Consider the following 20,749-nt stretch of genomic DNA (forward strand, 5'->3'; position numbering starts at 1 on the left):
AAGATGTTTGATCAGGAATACATTCTCATCAAAACACACCATGTCTTAGCTAATTTCATTTGATTTCTTAGAAAGTAGAATCACCCTGAGTAGGGAGGAGACGAAGAAGTTTGCTGTATAATGTAGCTGCTTCTGCAGAAGTTTTAAGTCTTGTTTTTCTTACAATTATTCATAGATTGGACAGTGAAGTTACTTCAATGTAAGCTGGGGTATGAATATAAATTCAGTAGCTACTACATTCTAACTCCCTGTGGTCACACTGTGTACTAAACGTGCCTCTGTGTGCTTTAGCTTAGCACACTTTTGTACTAAGCTAAACCACCCAAGGACACTTTTACTGTGCAGTAAGAGTGTCCAAAGAGAGTTAGTGTGGACTAACTAGTGCACTTTAAATTCACACCCTATCTTACTCCACATTAACTCCCTGTGTAAACAAGCCCTAAAACCAGAAAGGAACACTAGGATAATCTCGTTTGACCTCCTACATAAAACATGCCATGCCTTCTGGTTGAAATAACACATATATAGAAAGACATTCACTCTTGATGAGTAGACTCCAAGAGATAGAGAATCCACCAAGACTCTGCTAAACTGTGCCAATGGTTAATTTCTCTCACTGTAAAAATTTCCACCTTAATTCCAGTTTGAATTTGTGTAGCTTCTACTTCCAGCCATTGGATATTTTCATGCCTTTATCTGACAAGTTAAAGAACTTCCTAGTATCAGTATCCTCTCCCTGTCTACCTAGTTTTAGACTCATCAAGTTGACTCTATGTCACCATTGAGTACCTAAATGGATCAAGCGTCTTAAGTCACTTACTGTAAGGCAAGTTTTTCCAGACCTCAAACCATTCTTGTAGCTCTCTTCTGAACCTTCATTTTTTCAATACCTGTTAGGTGCAGCACACACAGTTCTGCCTGATCAGCCCTAATTTCTCTTGCTCTTTGCATCTCTTTATAACCATGTGCCCGGGTTCTCACACTAGGGAGGGAAAGTGGATATAAACTATGGCAGAGACCAGTAGCCAGTATATCGCTTACAAGATAGCCAAAGCAATTAGGCTGCATTTTGGACTCATACTTTGCTGCATTTTATTTAATCACATCGCTCCATCTTGTTATTGCAGCAGTGGCTTGTGGAGCAGCAGCAAATGCTGGTGGGGATTCTCAGCTGAACCCTCAGTTCCAAGGGGGGAAATAAAAGGAAAAGGGAACAGCCAATTGTCTGGTCTCTTTGATGTTCAGACCCGCATGTCTGAACTCCAAAGTAGAGGTCGTTAGAACAAATTGACTCACAAACAATGAGTCTACACTCACAAAGTTAGTACATAAGTTGAAAACACTCAATCCTCCCCGACCTAACTCAGCTACATCTGCAACAACGCTCATAAAAATACCACGACTCAAAAATGCTAACTAACGTTATTATATCCTTATAAAAAGCATTGCAGCAACAGTCCAAAAACATGGCAGTAGTACATTCATGAGTTGTAGTGTTTTGGACCAAGATTGCAATATGTGTTTTAGTGTCTAACGGCAATCTCTGGGATCTGAATGATAGAGAAGGATGAATTCTCCAGGAGTTCTCTCTCCATTAGTCCATTATCATTGCTTTACAGCAGTTGAGGGTGATCTGGAGCCTTCAAGGCCAACCCAGTGTCCAATGTAAAGACTCCCATTGGCTTTAAAGGGAATTTAATCAATCAGACCCAAAGTGTAGTTTTCTTCTAAAGAGTGACACTGTGCAAATATTACCTTCATAAGCAACAGATTAGTTTCTTGTGTGTATTTAGAGTCAAATATTTTAAACTTTAGTTATTAAAATATATTTCTACTTTTAGCCCTGCAGAGCCAACAGTTATGGGAGCTGAATTCTGTTCTTGCTCACACATCAGCATTGTTAACTAATTTCCAATTGCCAAAGTCTGTATTACAGGAGATGCATGAACTAGAAAGAACCAGGCTTCACATTCAGTTCCTGCATGGACTTTAACAGCAGGAATTAGGAAAACCTATCCTTTCATTAGTAAACTGAGCAGATTTGACCTGCAAGTAACAGTGACAATAATTATAGAACCCCAAAATGCTATTTTTACAAGGTCACTTTCCAGAAATGCACTTTAACACACATCATTTGGCTTCTAACATCTTAAATTTGCTTTCTCGGGAAGAGAGAGTTTTCCTCACTTTACTGGAATGCCACAAAAAATAGCCGCCCACCAAAGTAGTAATGAGGATGCCTTGGGGCTGGCGAGACACTGATCTGTATTGCAAGAAAGATGAAGAACCGAATAGAGACTTATGTACCTCTTTTACGCTCTAAGAATATATGTATGTCATATGATCAAATAATCATTTTATCCTATGGATGGCAGAAAATATTTTCCTTTTATGTTTCACTTACTTTGTCAGACAGACTCCTTATCAGTGGTGCATTATGGAAAGGAATGGAGAAATGTCTGGTAAAGGGGGGCACTCAGCTCCTGAGCATCTCTTAGTGGCTAGGTGTGGTACTGCAGTTCTTTTCTCACCTCTGGCACTCCATGCAGGCTGCTAACCAACCTGGTTGGGTCTTCCATGGCTTGGCCTTCCAGGCAAGACTAAGTTCAAACGAACCCTTTCCAGAGTATGAAGGAGTCCAATAACTAATAGTCTATTTGCCCTTACTGGATCTTCAGTCCCAGCTCTGGGACCTTTAAATTCAGCCCTTTGTTTGGGCTCCCTAATAAGCCTTATTCCCTTCTTAGAGTTCACACCAGTTTACCTGTGGCCAGTAGGGGAACCCAGACCTCCCCCTACTCCACGTTCCAACCCAGGGACCCTATACACTGCTCAGTTTCAGTTCATTGCTGCTTATTCCTTGGGCCTCTTCCCACCTGGCCCCTTTTAGCTTCACTTCTTACCTCAGGGTTAAGGTTCTTAGGTCCCTGAAAACTCAGATTAAATACAGCCAAAAACAAACACTGGTTATCCCTCAAGCTCCTCTGGCCAGAGAGGATCACCCTTCCTCACCCCTGTGATCTCTATCAGAACTGACTTGCTAAGGTCCTGCAGCTCCTTTTAGCTAAGCCTGTTGAGCACCGATTGGCTGCTTCAGTGAGGCCCCTCTAGGGAAGCCTGGAGGACCCACCTTCACTGCTCCTTTCTCATCACTTTGCCACTGCTTGGGGCTGGGTGAAGTAGAACTGAGGGGCCTCCTGTAGGGAGCTGCAAAGGCCAGGTACACCCTATCACAAGTTTACAGCTGCTAGTCTAGTGGTCTAGTGGCAAAATATTAGTCTGCACAAAGCACTAATAAATGTTCAAAAACAAGGAATAATCCCTGCTTTGGCAGAGTAATTGACTAAATAATGGATCAATAATAGATCTTTCCTGTCTCTCACTTCTGTGATTCTCTGATGATAGCAAGGCATTGTCACACCTAGTAATGGGTGCAATATCCACAGAGGACCTTAAGAGCATAATCTAAAATTGTGATGAGAATGAGGTATGTGTAGTCAGACATTTTCTTCTGCTGCTGACAATGGAATGAATTGGTGCTATGCACTTTCCATTTAGTCAGTGACATGACTGTATAGAGACAGAATGATCTCTTCTGAGGTGTGTGGAATGAGATCAAATGAACTATTGTCTTGTATAATACTCTGAGGAAAAGATGCAGTGATCAAGCAGCATCTCGGAATACTAGAAAGTAATGCAACCATCAGAGGCGATACATGGGGAGGTATGCAGCTGTCACATGCCCCTCCCCCCAGATTTGCTGCTTGGCTTGTACTGAGCATGCTCACATGGACTGAACATGCTCAGTGACACTGCTGAAGCTGGCTGCCCTCACTCTGTCCCCTCTCCCCCCCACTATCAGCAGGCATGGGTCGTCTCTGTTGTCTTTTCTGATCTTACGAATGCTGATGACTTGCTTTGGTTACAAAGCTAACAGAAAATAATATATTGATACTCATGATTGTAATAAAAATGGGCACCAGTCAACACATCAGTCTTATGCCATTTTACAGCTCGTCTTGTGGTCCTACCTGAATACAGTAACCAATGCCTGAAGTGCATTATTATGGGTCTGCTCCACTCAACATCGCACTGTTCCATGCTGGAATGCTACACACAGGGCTGGAAGAATATTAATATGAAGAAAGTCTTCTCTGTTGTGCCAAGTGTCACAATAGAACATGTTGGAGTGGCCAAGAAGACAAAACATGGCCTATTCTGCGTGCTGGAATTGAAAACTATACAACACAAAGCTATGTCTACCTCTTTGGGGCAAGGCTGTCTTTTTGCTATACGTCTGTACAGTGCACAATAGTCCTGTTCCATGACTAGGGCTCTGAGGCACTACTGCAATTCAAATCACCATATGTGCCATGTACAATGGCCAGGCCTTGGACCATATCATATCATGAGTCTTGTTAGAGATCCTTTCTGCTAAGTAGAAGTGGTCAAGATTGCAGTGAAATCCACACTTAGGGTCCATTTGCTTTAATCATCAGAACTTTTTTCCTATCAGCCACAGCTATCATCTTCCTTGGGTGACAGGCCAGCGGCACTTCAGCGCGTGCTGAGCTAATGCCAGTAATGCTGCTTTGTGGATCACATAGGAGGAACTGGAATGAACCTTCCCTAAATTCTCTTGCAGGATCTCCTCCAGGCAAAACTTTGAGGCTTGCATAGCTCTGAAAACTAATCTGACTTTATTTTGGCAATGAAAAAGAATCCTTTTATTTGTGCCAAGCAAAAATATAGTCCTTCTTAGCAACCATTTTTATTGCTTGCATGTCATTTCTACTTTTTTCCCCTATTATTTTTTCTTTTGCTGTGATTTTTTTTCTAAGGACATTTCTACCCACAGTGTTCCAGGCACACCGAGATAAATGTAAGATATTTTAAGTAGCTTCTTAGGTGAGAGAATTTGATGTGGTCAAACAAAATATTAAAGTCAATGACTTGAATCTGTAGTTGAAACCTGTCAGAGCACTTGAATAAACTGAGAAATCACTTTGCTTTTATTATGGATCTTAAGGTACTTATTTAGCCTAAATAGAGACAGTCTAAGTCAAACACCCTCAAGAAAAAAGGCTGTCACATTGTGAATAGTCTAATAAGCAATATTTTAATGTACTGTGGTACACTGTCACATGCCAGGGTAAAAGCAAAAGTGCTCTTATGTTCCTCTTGACTTTCTAGCCCTGAGGAAAATAAATGTAAACTTTTTCATTTAGTTTTTTCTATTTAAAAAATATACTGTAACAAATTTGTGGATATGGCAGATTGCAACGGGGCCCCTGCCATTCTGGGTCCTCTCGGCAGTCTCCCCTCTCCAGAACAAACAGACCCACAGGCTTCCCCCCAGTGATCACCCATGATCATTTATTTACAGTGTGCAAATGCAAATCCCACTCCCAAACCAGGCCCACTTGGCCATGAGTCTTTGGGCTGCTCACCCTTCCTTGCCAGGAGGCAAACTAAGAAGCCAGGCTTCCACCCTTCTCCTTGGCCATGCCTCTGCCTTGGTGTCTCCCTATCTGGCTCATATACCTCTCCAGGTAGGGAAACAGCTGTTCCCCGTTGCCTTATTAGGCATGGCTTATGCTCTCATCAGCACCTTCAGCTGTGCAGTCCAGGGCCCTGCTGGTCCACTTTACCCCAGCCCAGGCAGCTAGGGTGGGGGTGGTAGAGGCACTGAGGGGCTAATCACCCTCTACTCTGCCACAGTGGGACTACACAGCTGTCAATATATTGAACACCATGCCACTTAGAACTTCACATTGGCAGTGAAGGGAGGACTTGGATGTCTCCACTGAAAAAAGTCCAGCCTTCTGAGCTAAGAGAGAGACTCCATTAGCTAAAACGAGTTATAGGGGCTTGACCACAAAGGCAAGCAGTTCTCATTCCAACCAGAGAGGACAGAGGTTTGCATTCACCCTACCAATTAATTAATATTAAACTGTTCAGATAGAAGGTGATGGCTAGATTAAACTCCAACAATGGATGTACTAGAAATCCCTGGGTGCATGGATGAAATACCCATGTCACAAAAATCCCAAATCATGGGAGAACTTCTATGTTCTGAGGTATTTCAAACTTCCAGAAGTAATCACTTTATACACTATTTTAAGATCAGTCATCTAAGGACAAATTGTGCCATCCTTATTCACTCTTATTCACGTTGAGTGATATGTTACTTCTCAAATAATCCCATTGTAATGAATGGAAGAGCTTGAGGAGTAAGGTATTATCCAACATGAATAAAAAGTACAATCTGGTCCACAATGCTTTCGTTTAATTAATAGAATCATAGAAGATTAGGGTTGGAAGGGAACTCAGGAAGTCATCTAGTCCAATCCCCTACTCAAAGCAAAACCAACCCCAACTAAATCATCCCAGCCAGGGCTTTGTCAAAGCCGCACCTTAAAAACCTCTAAGGATGGAGATTCCATAACCTTCCTAGGTAACCCATTGCAGTGTTTCATCACTCTCCTAGTGAAAAAGTTTTCCTAGTCTCCAACATAGACCTCCCCCCCTGCAACTTGAGACCGTTGCTCCTAGTTCTGTCATCTACTACCACTGACAGCAGCCTAACTCCATCCACCCTGGAACCCCCTTTCAGGTAGCTAAAGGCTGCTATCAAATCCCCCCTAATTCTTTTCTTCTGAAGACTAAACAAACCCAGTTCCCTCAGTCTGTGCTCCATCCCAGTAATAATTTTTGTTGCCCTCCCCTGGACTCTCTCCAATTTGTCCATATCCTTTCATTAGTGGAGGGCCCACAACTGGACACAATACTCCAAATGTGGCCTTTCTTCATGGCAGGACAGTTGAGATGAACTTTTGCAGAACTTGGTTTTATCTTTCTGATAAGGGCTATGGTGCCATGCTATTCAGAAGACAACCATTCATTTTGTCTGAATGTGAATCTACATTAGCAATGAATGATATGACCATCTCATCAGGTAACTTAAAATAGATTCAAATGACAATTTTATACTTGAAATGGAATCAAGGTCTTGGATTTACCTCTGGCATGTGTATCAGGAATTCACACCTGTGAATAGTTACTATGTACCACACAGGTACAACTGCAAGGGCATTTATCAGCAAAGAAAGCAGTTGGGGAAAATATTTTTGGAGAGATTCATTCACATCATACTACCAAGATCTTTATTTTTCCTCCTTAGCTTTTAAGTGAATTGAGTGCTTGAGTGTTAGACTGAAAGGTCTGGAGATGCAAGTCTTCAGTTTATTCACAGGACAGAAACAGCAGCAGAACAAGCTTTCCCAAATCACCCTATCAACACACTTCAGCCTCAACTCTCACCCTTTGGGGTAAGAAGATGGTTCAAGTTCCAAAACCATAAATCCTTATCCTCTTCGAAATGGTCAACAGTGTTTGCATCTAGTGCCAATTATTGCGATAAAAACTTGGGTGCAAATACCCCCAAATTCTGGAATCCAAATCCATATCTCAGTCAGAATTTTGGACCCTAAATTGAACACCTACCAACCTGGCATGGGGAAAGGGCTAACATCTGGATTCATGTTTGACTGCTTAAGCCTACCTCCAGCTAATTGTAGTGGCTGAAGTTTAGATGCCTATTCACAACAGGAAGGGTGGTGTTGTGGGTTAGGCACTGTGCTGGGATTTGGGAACACTGGTTCAGTTCCCAGCTCTGCTACAGACTTCCTGTGTAACCTTGGGTGAGTCATTTAACCTTCCTGTGCCTCAGTTCCCTGCCTGTTAAATGGGAATAATGACACTGTCTTTTCTAGTCAGACTGCCAGGTCTTTTGGTCAGGGACTATCCCTTATTATGTCTGTCTACAGTGGATCTTTTCAGATCCATATTTCAAACAGATATAGTAAAGTGGAGATTGCTGAGGTGCAGAAAGGGAAGAACTTGCAAATGGACTGTGACAACAAATGAATGAAGCAAACTATGCCATAGAATCTCTATGGATAATAATTCCATGCTTGAATAATAAGAATATAGCATAGGGATAGTCTACCAACCAACTGACCAGAATGGTGATAGTGACTGTGAAATGCTCAGGGAGATTAGAGAGGCTATAAAATTAAAAAACTCAATAATAATGGGGGATTTCAACTATCCTCATATTGACTGGGTACATGTCACCTGAGGACGGGATACAGAGATAAATTTTCTTGACACCTTAAATGACTGCTTCTTGGGGCAGCTAGTCCTGGAACCCACAAGAGGAAAGGCTCCTAAATGGAGCACAGGATCTGGTCCAAGAAGTGAATATAGCAGAACCACTTGTTAATAGTGACCATAACATAATGAAATTTAACAATCCTGCAGGCAGGAGGGTGGAGGGGACACACCAAAACAGCCCACCAGGCTAGCATTTAATTTCAGAAAGGGAAACTACACAAATATGAGGAATTTAGTTAAACAGAAATTAAAAAGTACAGTGCCAAAAGCGAAATCCCTGCAAGCTGCATGGAAACTTTTTAAAGACACCATAATACATCAATGTATTTAATACATCAGTGTATTTGCTCAATTTAAATGTATATCCCAAAATAAAAAACAGTCAGGGGACCAAAAAAGTGCAACTGTGGCTAAACAACAAAGTAAAAGAAGCAGTTAGAGGCAAAAAGGCATCTTTTAAAAAGTGGAAGCTAAATCCTATTGAGGAAAATAGCATACACTCTGGCAAGTGAAGTGTAAAAATATAATTAGGAAGGCCAAAAAAGAATTTAAAGAACAGCTAACCAAAGACTCAAAAAGTAACAACAAAAAATGTTTTTGAAGTACATCAGAAGCAGGAAGCCTGCTAAACAATCAGTAGGGTCACTGGACGATCGAGATGCTAAAGGAGCACTCAAGAAAGATAAGGCTATTGTGGAGAAACTAAATGAATTCTTTGCATCGGTTTTCATGGCTGAGGATTTGAGGAAGATTCCCAAACTGGGAACATTCTTTTTAGATGACAAATCAGAGGAACTGTCCCAGATTGAGGTATCATTAGTGGAGGTTTTGGAACAAATTTATAAATTAAACAGTAATAAGTCACCAGGACCAGATGGTATTCACCCAAGAGTTCTGAAGGAACTCAAATGTTAAATTGCAGAACTACTAACTGTGGTATGTAACCTATCATTTAAATCAGCTTCTGTACCAGATGACTAATGTGTGTATATATATATATATCTAATGTAATGCCAATTTTTAAAAAAGGCTCCAGAGGTGAAACTGGCAATTACAGGCCTGTAAATCTAACTTCAGTACCAGGCAAATTTGTTAAAGCTGTTATCAGACACATAGATGAACACAATTTGTTGGGGAAGAGTCAACATGGTTTTTATGAAGAGAAATCATGCCTCACCAATCTACTAGAATTCTCTGAGGGGGTCAACAAGCGTGTGGAAAAGGGTAATCCAGTAGATATAGTATACTTAGATTTTCAGAAAGCCTTTGACTAGGTCCCTCAGTAAAGGCTCTTAAGCAAAGTAAGTGGTCATGGGATAAGAGGGAAGGTCCTTTCCTGGATCAGTAACTAGTTAAAAGATAGGAAACAAAAGGATAGGAATAAATGGTCAGTTTTCAGAATGGAAGTGGTAAATAGTGGCATGCCCCAAGGGTCTGTACTGGGACCAGTACTGTTCAACATATTCATAAGTGATCTGGAAAAAAGGGTAAACAAATGAGATGGCAAAATTTGCAGACAATACAAAACTAATCAATATAGTTAAGTCCAAAGCAGACTGCGAAGAGTTACAAAGGGATCTCACAAAACTGGGTGACTGGACAACAAAATGGCAGATGAAATTCATTGTTGATAAATGGAAAGTAATGCACTTTGGAAAACATAATCCCAACTATACATATAAAATGATGGAGTCTAAATTAGTTGTTACCACTCAAGAAAGAGATTTTGGAGTCATTGTGGATAGTTCTCTGAAAACATCCACTCAATCTGCAGCAGCAGTCAAAAAAACCTAACAGAATGTTGTGAATCACTAGGAAAGGGATAGATAATATGACAGAAAATATCATATTGCCTTTTTATAAAGCCCTGGTACATCCACGTCTTGAATACTTCATGCAGATCTGGTCGCCCTATCTCAAAAAAGATATATTGGAATTGGAAAAAATACAGAAAAGGGCAACAAAAATTGTTAGGTGTGGAACAGCTTCTACAAAAGGAGAGATTAATAAGACTGGGTCTTTTCAGCTTGGGAAAGAGACGACTAAGGGGCGATATGATAGAGATGTATAAAATCATGACTGGTGTGGAGAAAGTAAATAAGGAAGTGTTATTTACTCCTCATAACACAAGCACTAGGGTTCACCAAATGAAATTAATAGGCAATAGGTTTAAAATGAACAAAAGGAAGTATTTCTTCACACAACGCACAGTCAACTTGTGGAATTCCTTGCCAGAGGATGTTGTGAAGGCCAAGGCTATAACAGGATTTAAAAAAAAATAAAAATAAAAAAAAGAACTAGATAAGTTCATGACGGTCCATCAAAGCTATTAGCCAGATGGGCAGGGAGTGTTGTTTGCCAGAAGCTGGGAATAGGCAACTGGAGGGGTCAATCGATGATTACCTGTTCTGTTCATTCCCTCTGAAGCACGTGGCATTGGCCACTATCAGAAGACAGGATACTGGGCTAGATGGACCATTGGTCTGATCCAGTATGGCCATTCTTTTGTTCTTAAAGTAATTGTCTTGCTTTTTTCTATAAGTAGATTACATTCATTAGGAGAAACCGCAACAATTAAGTTTCAAAGCAAGAAGAGTCACTCCAGATCCGATTCTTTTTTAAAGGAGAAATTGGAAGACATTGGCAGATTTTGGTGTATTACAGCACAAATTCAAGGTGATGCTACTTAGTGAAGGGAAATGAGATGATTGAAATGTCTCTGTACTGCTGAATTTAATGAAAATAACTGAATTGCAGTGACAGAAGTTATATTACCATAAACCAAACAATGAAGAATCTGTTGACCATACTGTCATAGGCAGTGCTGCTGTGGGACTTGCTAGCGTGTGAACCCATCTGCCAGTTTTAACTCTTTCACCCCACGATAGCTTCTGCACAAATTGAGATTTTATTTAAGAAAATCATCTGTCCTTCCAGAATGCAAACCAAAAAAATCCAGCTAAATCTCAACCGCTGCAGTTGTTCCCAACTTTGAGAGGTTACTGCCCCCATGTATCTCAATACATGCTCAATAAAAGTTGTTGCTTTAACAAGACCATTTAAGTGTCAGCATTGTTAACACTTTCACTGCTGAGCATTAACAGATACATTCAAGTAACCTGTAATGTAATCCAGCCTTGTTATAGTCTAAATTTGCACCTAACTAATTATAGAACTCTGACCATTAAAAAAAAATTATAAAGTGTATGTCCTTAATTAGGGAAGAGAATTGTGATGGCATATATGAGCCGTTGGATTAGTGTTTTGGTTTAACTGCTCTTCTATACAATGCAGAAAATTATTTTGACTGTACCAGCTGCAGTTTGTCTTGCAGTACTTGTGGGGCCACTATATTTGCACTCCTGATGTTAATCTCTTGTTTTCTAACGTACTCACTGTTCTTTTAAGTGCCTTTGATTATAAAATAATGTGAAATTAGTTTATAAGCACATACCATTTCCCCAGCACCTTCACAGAATCACTCCATCTGAGTTTACAAGTCGTCTCATTGGGGCCTTGCCAACAAGTTGATGAGCTTATCACTTACCATTTCTCAGCTGGGCTTCTTCACTCTACCGTCTAATAACCTCAGGCTAAACATAGTCATTTTATAGGGGTTATAAAACTTTGTATTCCAGTAAAACAGACTGATTGTTCTGCCTCTAAACCATGCCTGCCAACTAAATTTATTGTAAGTGTTAGGATTAAGGAGAGGTTATTTAGATTAGACATATCAGAGGTTTTTTTAATGGGAAGGATTGATTACTTGTTGGGCTTTCCTATAAGAATATACTGAGGCCTTGTCTATTCCAGAATGGTTTTGCGGTATAGCTATATTAGTATTGCTGTCCCAGCAAACCCTTCTAGTGTAGACTCAGCATATATTGGCAAAAGAGTACTTTTGCCAGTATTTCTTATAGCAGTTCTCCAAATGAAATAAACTATATCAGCAAGAGGACTTGTTGCCAGTATAACTATGCCCACACTAGAGCTTTTGCTTGCTAGCTATGTCAGTTATGGTATGATTTTTTTCCACACACCTAACTAACATAGCAATACCGGCAAAACTTTTAAGTGTACACCAGGCCTCAGTGATTTATTAAAGAATGACTTGGCTGAATGGTCTGAAAGTATTTTTTATATCTCAGTCTCACATAAGTCGCTTTCCTCACCATTTCCAAATGTAGGCTGCATAAAAGTACTAGAAGCTGAGTTATTTATATTTATTTAATGGATGAATGTCAAGACAACATTCAGGAACATACAGTTCCTCTAAGTAGCTACCAACATCTAGTTTTGGCAGAGGGATTTTTTTTTACAATGATGCCGATTTATTTATTAAACACAGACAAACCACAGGAAAGCACACAGACCCAGACTCAAGATGCTTCCAGTCTCAAAAAAGTCTGGGCAGCCAGCTGTCCCAATTTTATAGGGACAGTCCCGATATTTGTGGCTTTTTCTTATATAGGGACTTATTATCCCCCACCTCTGTCCTGATTTTTCACACTCTGGTCACCCTAAAAAGACAAACAAAACCAAATACACTTGGCCACCCATAAAAAAGCTCCATATTGGGACTCTTTTTTTAAAAAAAAGTATTTGATGTTTGGTTGAGAGCATTTATAATAATGTGAATTACTTGTGTCAGCTTTGGGGTAAAAAATCAGTCCCCAGAGGGATTTGAAAGAGAGGTGGGTAGATGCCTGGCATTCTAGAGCTATTTAGTTAGTCCCATTTTTGTGTTTATAAATTATTGGACTTGTCATTGAAGCTTGGTGTGATTTGGGTGCCTAACTCCTTTAGGCTGGTTTGAAAATCTCAGCCATAATATCCCTGAACTTTTCGAAACACAATAGATAATGGTCTTGATTCCGCTCTCAGCAGTGCACCTCTATTGAAGTCAGGGGAGTCATTCCTGATTTATGCTGGTGAATCATCAGCCATTATTTTCTACAGAATCAAAGTTAGATTAAGCAACAGTTATCATGTAATAATACTATTGCCTTGTAGCATATTAAGTTCATACATCAGTGGTTTGGAACAAATTATTTGAACACAAATGTTTCCTAACTCAGTGTATAATTCTTGGCTCATCGAGGAAAACAGCTCTAACAATGTAATATTTTGGGGAGGGAAGGAGATTCCAGTTAAACAAGAGGCTCATTACAATCAACTGAGAGTTTGTCTGTCTGACAGTGTGTTGTGGATGAGCCATGTTGACCACATAAAACTTGAATGAAGAGTTTTGAATTTGTTTTATAAACTCTTGGAAATGCCCGTAGAAGTATGATTTTATATCTCTATATAAAAAGCTTGTAGAGAATAACTTTTTGTTTTGGACTCATTGCAAAATAATATTTTTCTATCACTTGGAGATCTGTCCATGTTGGTTAACCATTTATACGCATCCAGTCTGAAAATATTTGCTTATGCAAACAGTTAACATGCTCATGCATGATTAAGCATAGAAGCAGATCCTGCAGCCTCACTGCACTTTTTATTTGCTTTGTGGCACCTACTAATTTCCCGAGGAGAGAATAATAGCTTTCATACATCCTGAGACATGTTACAGTGAGGTATTCAAATATCTCAGACTCCTTCCTCATGCCCCTGTGGCTGATTGTTGTGTAGCCTTTAGTCAAAGATATATGGAGATTATACAATGGAAAATATAACATTAAAAAAAAAGCAGCACATTTCAGTTCCTCTGCAAATAGTATCAGATTCCTTCTCCACTAGAACTGATCAAACGTGGTTAGGCAAATAGAACCTGAATTTTAAAGTTGTTGAGCACCTGCAGCTTCCATCGTCTTCAGCTGGAATTCTGGAGGCTTTTGACTTCTGAAAATCAGCTAGATTTTGCCATTGTTTGTAGAATAAATTCTTTATCAACTAATTTATGTGACCGGCTCTGTTCTTCATACAGTACGTCCTCCATGGCTGCTGTGCTTGATACTTAATTACTAGTACTCAGGGGCCTAATTTTCCTCTCACGTACGTTGGTGGATACCAGGAGTACCTCCATGAAGACAATTGAGTTGAACCAATGTATATCAGATGAGAATCAGGCCTCTGATATCCTTCACATTAGAGAAGATGGGATTCAGGTGAGGTAACCAGCTCCTGAGGTGCAGTGCAAGTCCTTTGTGCTGAACTGCCATCAGAATCTGGCTGCAGAGTTAGTATAATCAACCGTTGAAAGATCGCCCCAGTATAAGGAATTTCTGCAGTGATATAGAGCCAGCCTTGAGCTCCTGCACCATACCACTGGTATAGGGGTCATGGGCAGAACAAAGGGGCATGGGCAGGTCCTGGATGACCCCTAGCAGCAGTTTTGGTCCCTTGGGGCCATTGGCAACTGACACAATGTGAAGCAACCCATGGACTTCGAGGAGCACAAAAGCCACCTTTGCATGCCCTTCCTAGCTGCACTGTGCACAAAACCAAGACTGTACTTCTGCTCACAATAGACTATTCTCATGAAACCCCAGTAGAGGAGGGAATATTCATGGTATTACATGGAATGTATTTATCTTAAATAATGGGACCTGCCCATGATTAATAATTATGCTGTAATTAGACTTTGCCTGTCTTGACAACTTGGCTATCTAATTGAATAAAGTCTAATTATTCTCTCTCTGTATTTTACTCGCTGTTCGGTTGTAGTCTGAAAGTTTTAAACATTCTAACAGTTTTAAAGCAGAACTAAATCGACCTGCTTCAGAAACCAACCCATGGCTGCATTTCTTATACCACAGAAAGCAAGGTAAAGAGTTTAAGGTTTGTATCATGATGGGTAATAGAAGGTGAAGCCCACTGGCTTTTTGTGTCACCCATATATGGTATGATACAAAACAGTAATGATTTAGGAACCCATTTTTCACTGTCACCCTGTGCTCTGTGTAATTATTTGCATCAGTGTAAAATGCTACCAAAGCAGAATAGTAGTATTCTACATCCACTTTGCATTGGTATAAATAACTACACAAATTGTACAGTGACAATGAATCAGGCATATGCTAACATTATATTCCTTGGCTTAGCTTGTAAAATACCCTTCCTAATGCCATTGAGATCTATGGACGGATCTAAACATTTAAGTTGGCATTGTCTCAGTTCAAAAAGTCAGTTGAATACGTGGTGTATAACATGTGCTGGATTTAGCTTATAATATTTTGTCATTTGTGGAAATATTTCTTTTGTTTTGCACTGATTTTATTTGGAAGATCACTTGCATTATTAATTGCTCTGCTGCAAGATATGTCTGTCAGGGTAGCTATTGCAATCCCAGGTTAAATAACTATGTTAAAACAAACAGTGACTGAAACTGTGGCCAGATTAAATATTATACCATTAATGAAATTGTCAAAGATTGTTATAGTGAAATCTTGAATTCATCCACAGATTCATTTGTTTCCTTAATCTGTTAAGAAAATGTCTGGAAAAAAATCCTAACGGGAAAGACCTGACCTGCCATATTTGTTGGACGTTTTTCTCCATAGTATCTGTTAATTTTACAAAACCACGAAGACAAGAATTATACGTCCTCTAAAGATCCTTGGACAATCATGTTGAAGTTGCCATATAAACACACATTCTCTGAATAGAGCAATGGTCAAATTGTGGGTTGATTATGTATAGCCATTCCAGCACAATGGGCATGTCAGCTGCATACCTCCACTAAACATAGATTCATAGACTCATAGACTTTAAGGTCAGAAGGGACCAATGTGATCATCTAGTCTGACCTCCTGCACGATACAGGCCACAGAACCTCACCCATCCACTCCTGTAATAAACCTGTAACCTATGACTAAGTTATTAAAGTCCTCAAATCATGGTTTAAAGACTTTAAGGTACAGAGAATCCACCAGCAAGTGAGCCGTGCCCCATGGTACAGAGGAAGGCGAAAAACACCCAGAGCCTCTGCCAATCTGCCCTGGGGGAAAATTCCTTCCAGACCCCAAATATGGTGATCAGTTAAACCTCAGCGTGTGGGCAGGACTCACCTGCCAGACACCCAAGAAAGAATTCTCTGTAATAACTCAGAACCCACCCCGTCAAAAGTCCCATCATAGGCCATTGGCATATCTACCACTAGTAGTCAAAGATCAGTCAATTGCCAAACTAGGCTGTCCCATCATCTCATCCCCTCCATAAATTTATCAAGCTCAGTTTTGAATCCAGCTAAGCTTTTTGCCCCCACTGCTCCCCTTGGAAGGCTATTCCAGAACTTTACTCCCATGATGGTTAGAAACCTGCATCTAATTTCAGTTTATATCCATTAGTTCTTGAGTCCATATTGGTGCTGAACTTAAGTAATTTCCCTCCCTCACTGGTATTTATCCCTCTGATGTATTTATAGAGAGTAATCATATCTCCCTTCAACCTTCTTTTGGTTAGGCTAAACAAGACAAGCTCTTTGAGTTTCCTCTCATAAGGCAGGTTTTCCAGTCTGTGGATCATCCTAGTAGCCATTCTCTGCACCTGTTCCAGTTTTAATTTGTCTTTCTTAAACATGGGGGACCAGAACTGCACACAGTATTCCAGATGAGGTCTAACCAGAGCCTTGTGTAATGGTACTAACACCTCCCTATCTCTACTGGAAATACCTCATCTGATACATCCTAGGACTGCATTAGCAAGATTCTCTGCTAGCATAAATCAGCATATTTCCATTGACTCTAATGGAGCTAAGCCAAGGTACACGAGGTTGGATCTGACCTGATAGAATGTAACTTTAGGAAAAGTACAGCATTAAAACAGTACTACATTGGAAGTGAACCTGCTTCCTTTGTAGTCAATGGCAAAGCTCCCGGTGACTTCAGAAGGAGAAGAATCACAACCACTGTGGAGAAATTTGAGGTGATTTACTTTGAGTTTCTCATGTGCAGTTTTATTGCTTCAGCAATGATACAAACACTTCTCATATTCTAAAGAAAATGATATATTCCTAATAGCAGTGTTATTCCAAACAGGATGCCTAAATTCGTGCTCTTCTTCTTGGCCACTTAAACAATTTCCATTCCAAAATAGAGCTCTTAGCTAATGGCTAACCCCTCTGTGTACTGCCTCTCTCAATCCCCTTAGTTCCCTGAAAGCAATGGGAAGGATGAAAGGATGAAAGCAATGGGAAGAGAATTACTGTGACAGGAGGCACAGCTCTCCTCTCTGTTTAGTCGTGGGGCTATTTTGCCCTTCTTGAACAGAAAGTGGAGGGCTAGCACACTGGCCTTTGTTTGTGAAGTCCTTAGAAATGCATCCCGCTGAAGGCTCTGTATAAATGTAAGATATTTGTATCCCATATACCTGACTGGCTAAATTAATGGAACTTGTCCTTCTTCTATTTTACCGGTCAGCCTAGGATCTCAAAACCTCTCCTCAGGCCTGTGACATATTTGGATGTTGTTGGTCTCATATCTAGATGTTATAGATCAAGATTTTCATGCCTGCCTCAGGTATTTAGATGCCCAGTTCTTATTACAATTAATTAAAACCCTAGGTGGGTTTGAAAAATCTCAGCTGGAGTGTCTCAGATTTACATTAACTCGAATGGAAAAGCGCCATTCTTCATGGAGCTCCTTTCTCCATTAACATATTTACAAGTGATGGTGAATTGTGATAGGCCGCTCTGATAAGCCCATAGGATGTAAAGAGACATCTACATTTTATCTGATAACACAAAGTTCTAGTATGAACAATGGCCCTAGTCTTGCAGCTGCTTGTGTGCTGGTGCAGAATTGGGCCTGCCTGAATCCCCATTAAATTCAGTGTGCTCCATGCAGTTGCAGCAACTCATTTGCATGCGAGAAGTTGGCAGCATCAGGGCCAACGAGTACCATCCTATTTCTATAAATGTCACTGGCAAAACTCCCATTGCTTTCAAAGGCTTAGGATAAGGCCCGATATTCTGGTGAATGTTTACCTCTCATAATGATAAATTCCACAAAAGAATGATAAAGCTGAATGGTTGAATGAAAGAGCGATAACTATACATAGTTTCCAACTGTTTCCCTCACCATCTATTACCTTTTCCCATCTGTTTTCCTGCATTTGTCAATTTAAAATCCCGTACTGAAGCCTGCAGATACGACTGCTTTGTGTGATGTTGGGGATCTGGCACGCCTGCAGTATTGTAAGCATCTGGAAGGTTACCTTGGCCTTAGCTTCCGCCCCCCTCTTCTTTCCCGCAAAGCAATTTATTTTTAAATAATTATTAATAAATAGATATTTAGAGTTTACTCCTCCCCCTAAATGTCTCTCAGAGCTTCTTGATACTCCCAAATTAAATAATCTTTCAGGAAGGTCTGCTCTCTCCTTCATGAAGTAAGCACTGGGACATATAAAAGCCCTTCAAGTCAATGAAAGATTGGATTGAGGCCAGATAGGACACCAGATGGCAATTTTTAAGTTGTCATGGGGAAAAGAGTGGAAAAATTACTATAGCTCTACCAATTACAGCTTTAACCTTTGAGTATATGAGGGTTTAGAAATATGATTTACTGACTTCATTTGTAAAATCACTGTATTAACTCTTGCTGGTGCATAGCAGATCTAATATGTATATAAATAATGCAGATAGTTTTATCATCTAACAATTGTAATCTATAGTTTGGAACATGAAAATGGCTTTATTATTCAGTCACTAGGTTTATGAAGTAGGACCTGCCTTGAATAACCATGGTCAACCTACTGAAACATCTCAGAGAATGGTAATTAAAACTTTTCTCCTGGTAGCTTGCCAGCTGCCATAAAAGCTCTTTGCATCTCTGTAGGATTTTGCAGAGCTAAGCAGGTGAGGGTTTGTTTTGTATTTTGTTTCCCCTGCTTTGTTGCTTTTGGCAAGTAAACTCTAGCCTAATGCACACCAACACTGTGGTAGAACGTGATACCTAAATCTGCTTCTTGTTCATCTAATCTATGTTAGTGCCATGATTAGTATTTCAATCACATTAAATGTCAGGGGTTAGTTAATCTTTGTATAACAGATGTAAGTTCATCAGCACCTGACAAACTCAAAGATGGCAAACTGACTTGGCTAATAGTTAATAATAATATTCATACCATGGCTATTGTTAAATATACCAATCACTCTTTTCAGTTCATGTAAAAGAAAATCAAACTTTGTAGTGAAGAAGTTAATTCAATTTCATTTTCTAAAAATGTTAAAAACACAATTTTAACTTATTGAGATCCCAAAGCTTCCCCACCGCCTCTTAAGATAGGTACTTTCCATGCATCGTCTTAGAGAAAGCAGTTGTGCACAGAGGAAGGCAGCATGATGCTTAGAATGCTGGCTTCTACTCCTAGTTTTGCCCTTGACCGGTCATGTGATGTTAATACATCTACCAATGCTCCTCAGTCCTGCACAGAAGCATATCCCTTTCCCAGGGTTCGCCTACGCAGTGCTGAATCTATGGTAGTGTTGGAATATGGTCAGATGTCTTCCAGAGAATCATCTGAGACCACAAAATTCGTTTTCACTTATGGCCTGACCCAAGAATTGAACCATGAGCTGTAATGTAAGTGCACTCACCCATTACGCCATCCTAAAAAGCCTTTAATTCGTCTATTAAAATACACCTCTATAAAAGCAGTATCAGACCAGGCTGAGTCGTTGAATGCTGAGTCGCTCTTTGGCGCAAACCCATTAAGGTAATGATAGGAAATTATTCAGTTATAGGTACCTTAACATATTTCCTTTTTGTATTCAAGATGTTATTAGTGATTGCAGAGACTTAGGTCCTGTCTTTAATGCCTTTCAAAAAATAAATCACTCCTCCCTACCTTAAAAATAACATGATACTCCATACTCTTTCCAAAGTCCTATAAATGTTCTTTAAAAAACCTCTAGATCTATGAAATGTAGCCTGTTCATTTAACATCTGGAAGTACTCACGTTATCTTCTTTACTGACTTTAAGGACAATAAAAGAACTACTCTGGATGATTCCTGGATATTCAGACAAGGACCATCTTGTAGCATCATTGCTAGCAAATATGAGATTTAATTTTCCACACTGGAGATAAATGTTTGAAAATGAGAGGGTCTAAGGTTTGGGCACTTCTTCAAAGCCTGGTGATAATGCATAATGCAAGAGTAACTGTTGTATTATTTTCCTGTGCAGCTAGAGGTGTCTCATGCCCATCAGGTAATCTTTCTCAGACCAATCCTATCACTTTTATGCTGAGTAGCATTTTACACCATAAATAGTTCCATTAATTTCATTTATTAAAATATGACATTTCCACCATATTAAAAAATCATCCATATGCTTAGTTAGCAGGCCGAGGTTTTGGATAGAACTGTAAAAAACTGTGTTCATAAAGTAAATTACTCTATCCTTTATTCCCAACCCTTCAATGCACATGATCTCAGACCTCCAAATGATACTCCAGGAAATCAAGGGAAGGGCTGGCTTGACTTTTATGATATTTTTAAGGTAAAAAAGCAGAATTTTTTTAAACAACAAAACACTTCTTTATATGCCATAAAAAAAATCACAAACCCAGTGCTTAAAAAGAATCTCTATCATGATGCCTTTGATAACTGCTGTGCTAACTCCAAC

Source organism: Emydura macquarii, unplaced genomic scaffold (assembly GCF_026122565.2).
Source record: "Emydura macquarii macquarii isolate MOO-44397 ecotype Brisbane River unplaced genomic scaffold, CSIRO-AGI_Emac_v2 contig_2372, whole genome shotgun sequence".
Taxonomy (NCBI): domain Eukaryota; kingdom Metazoa; phylum Chordata; order Testudines; family Chelidae; genus Emydura; species Emydura macquarii.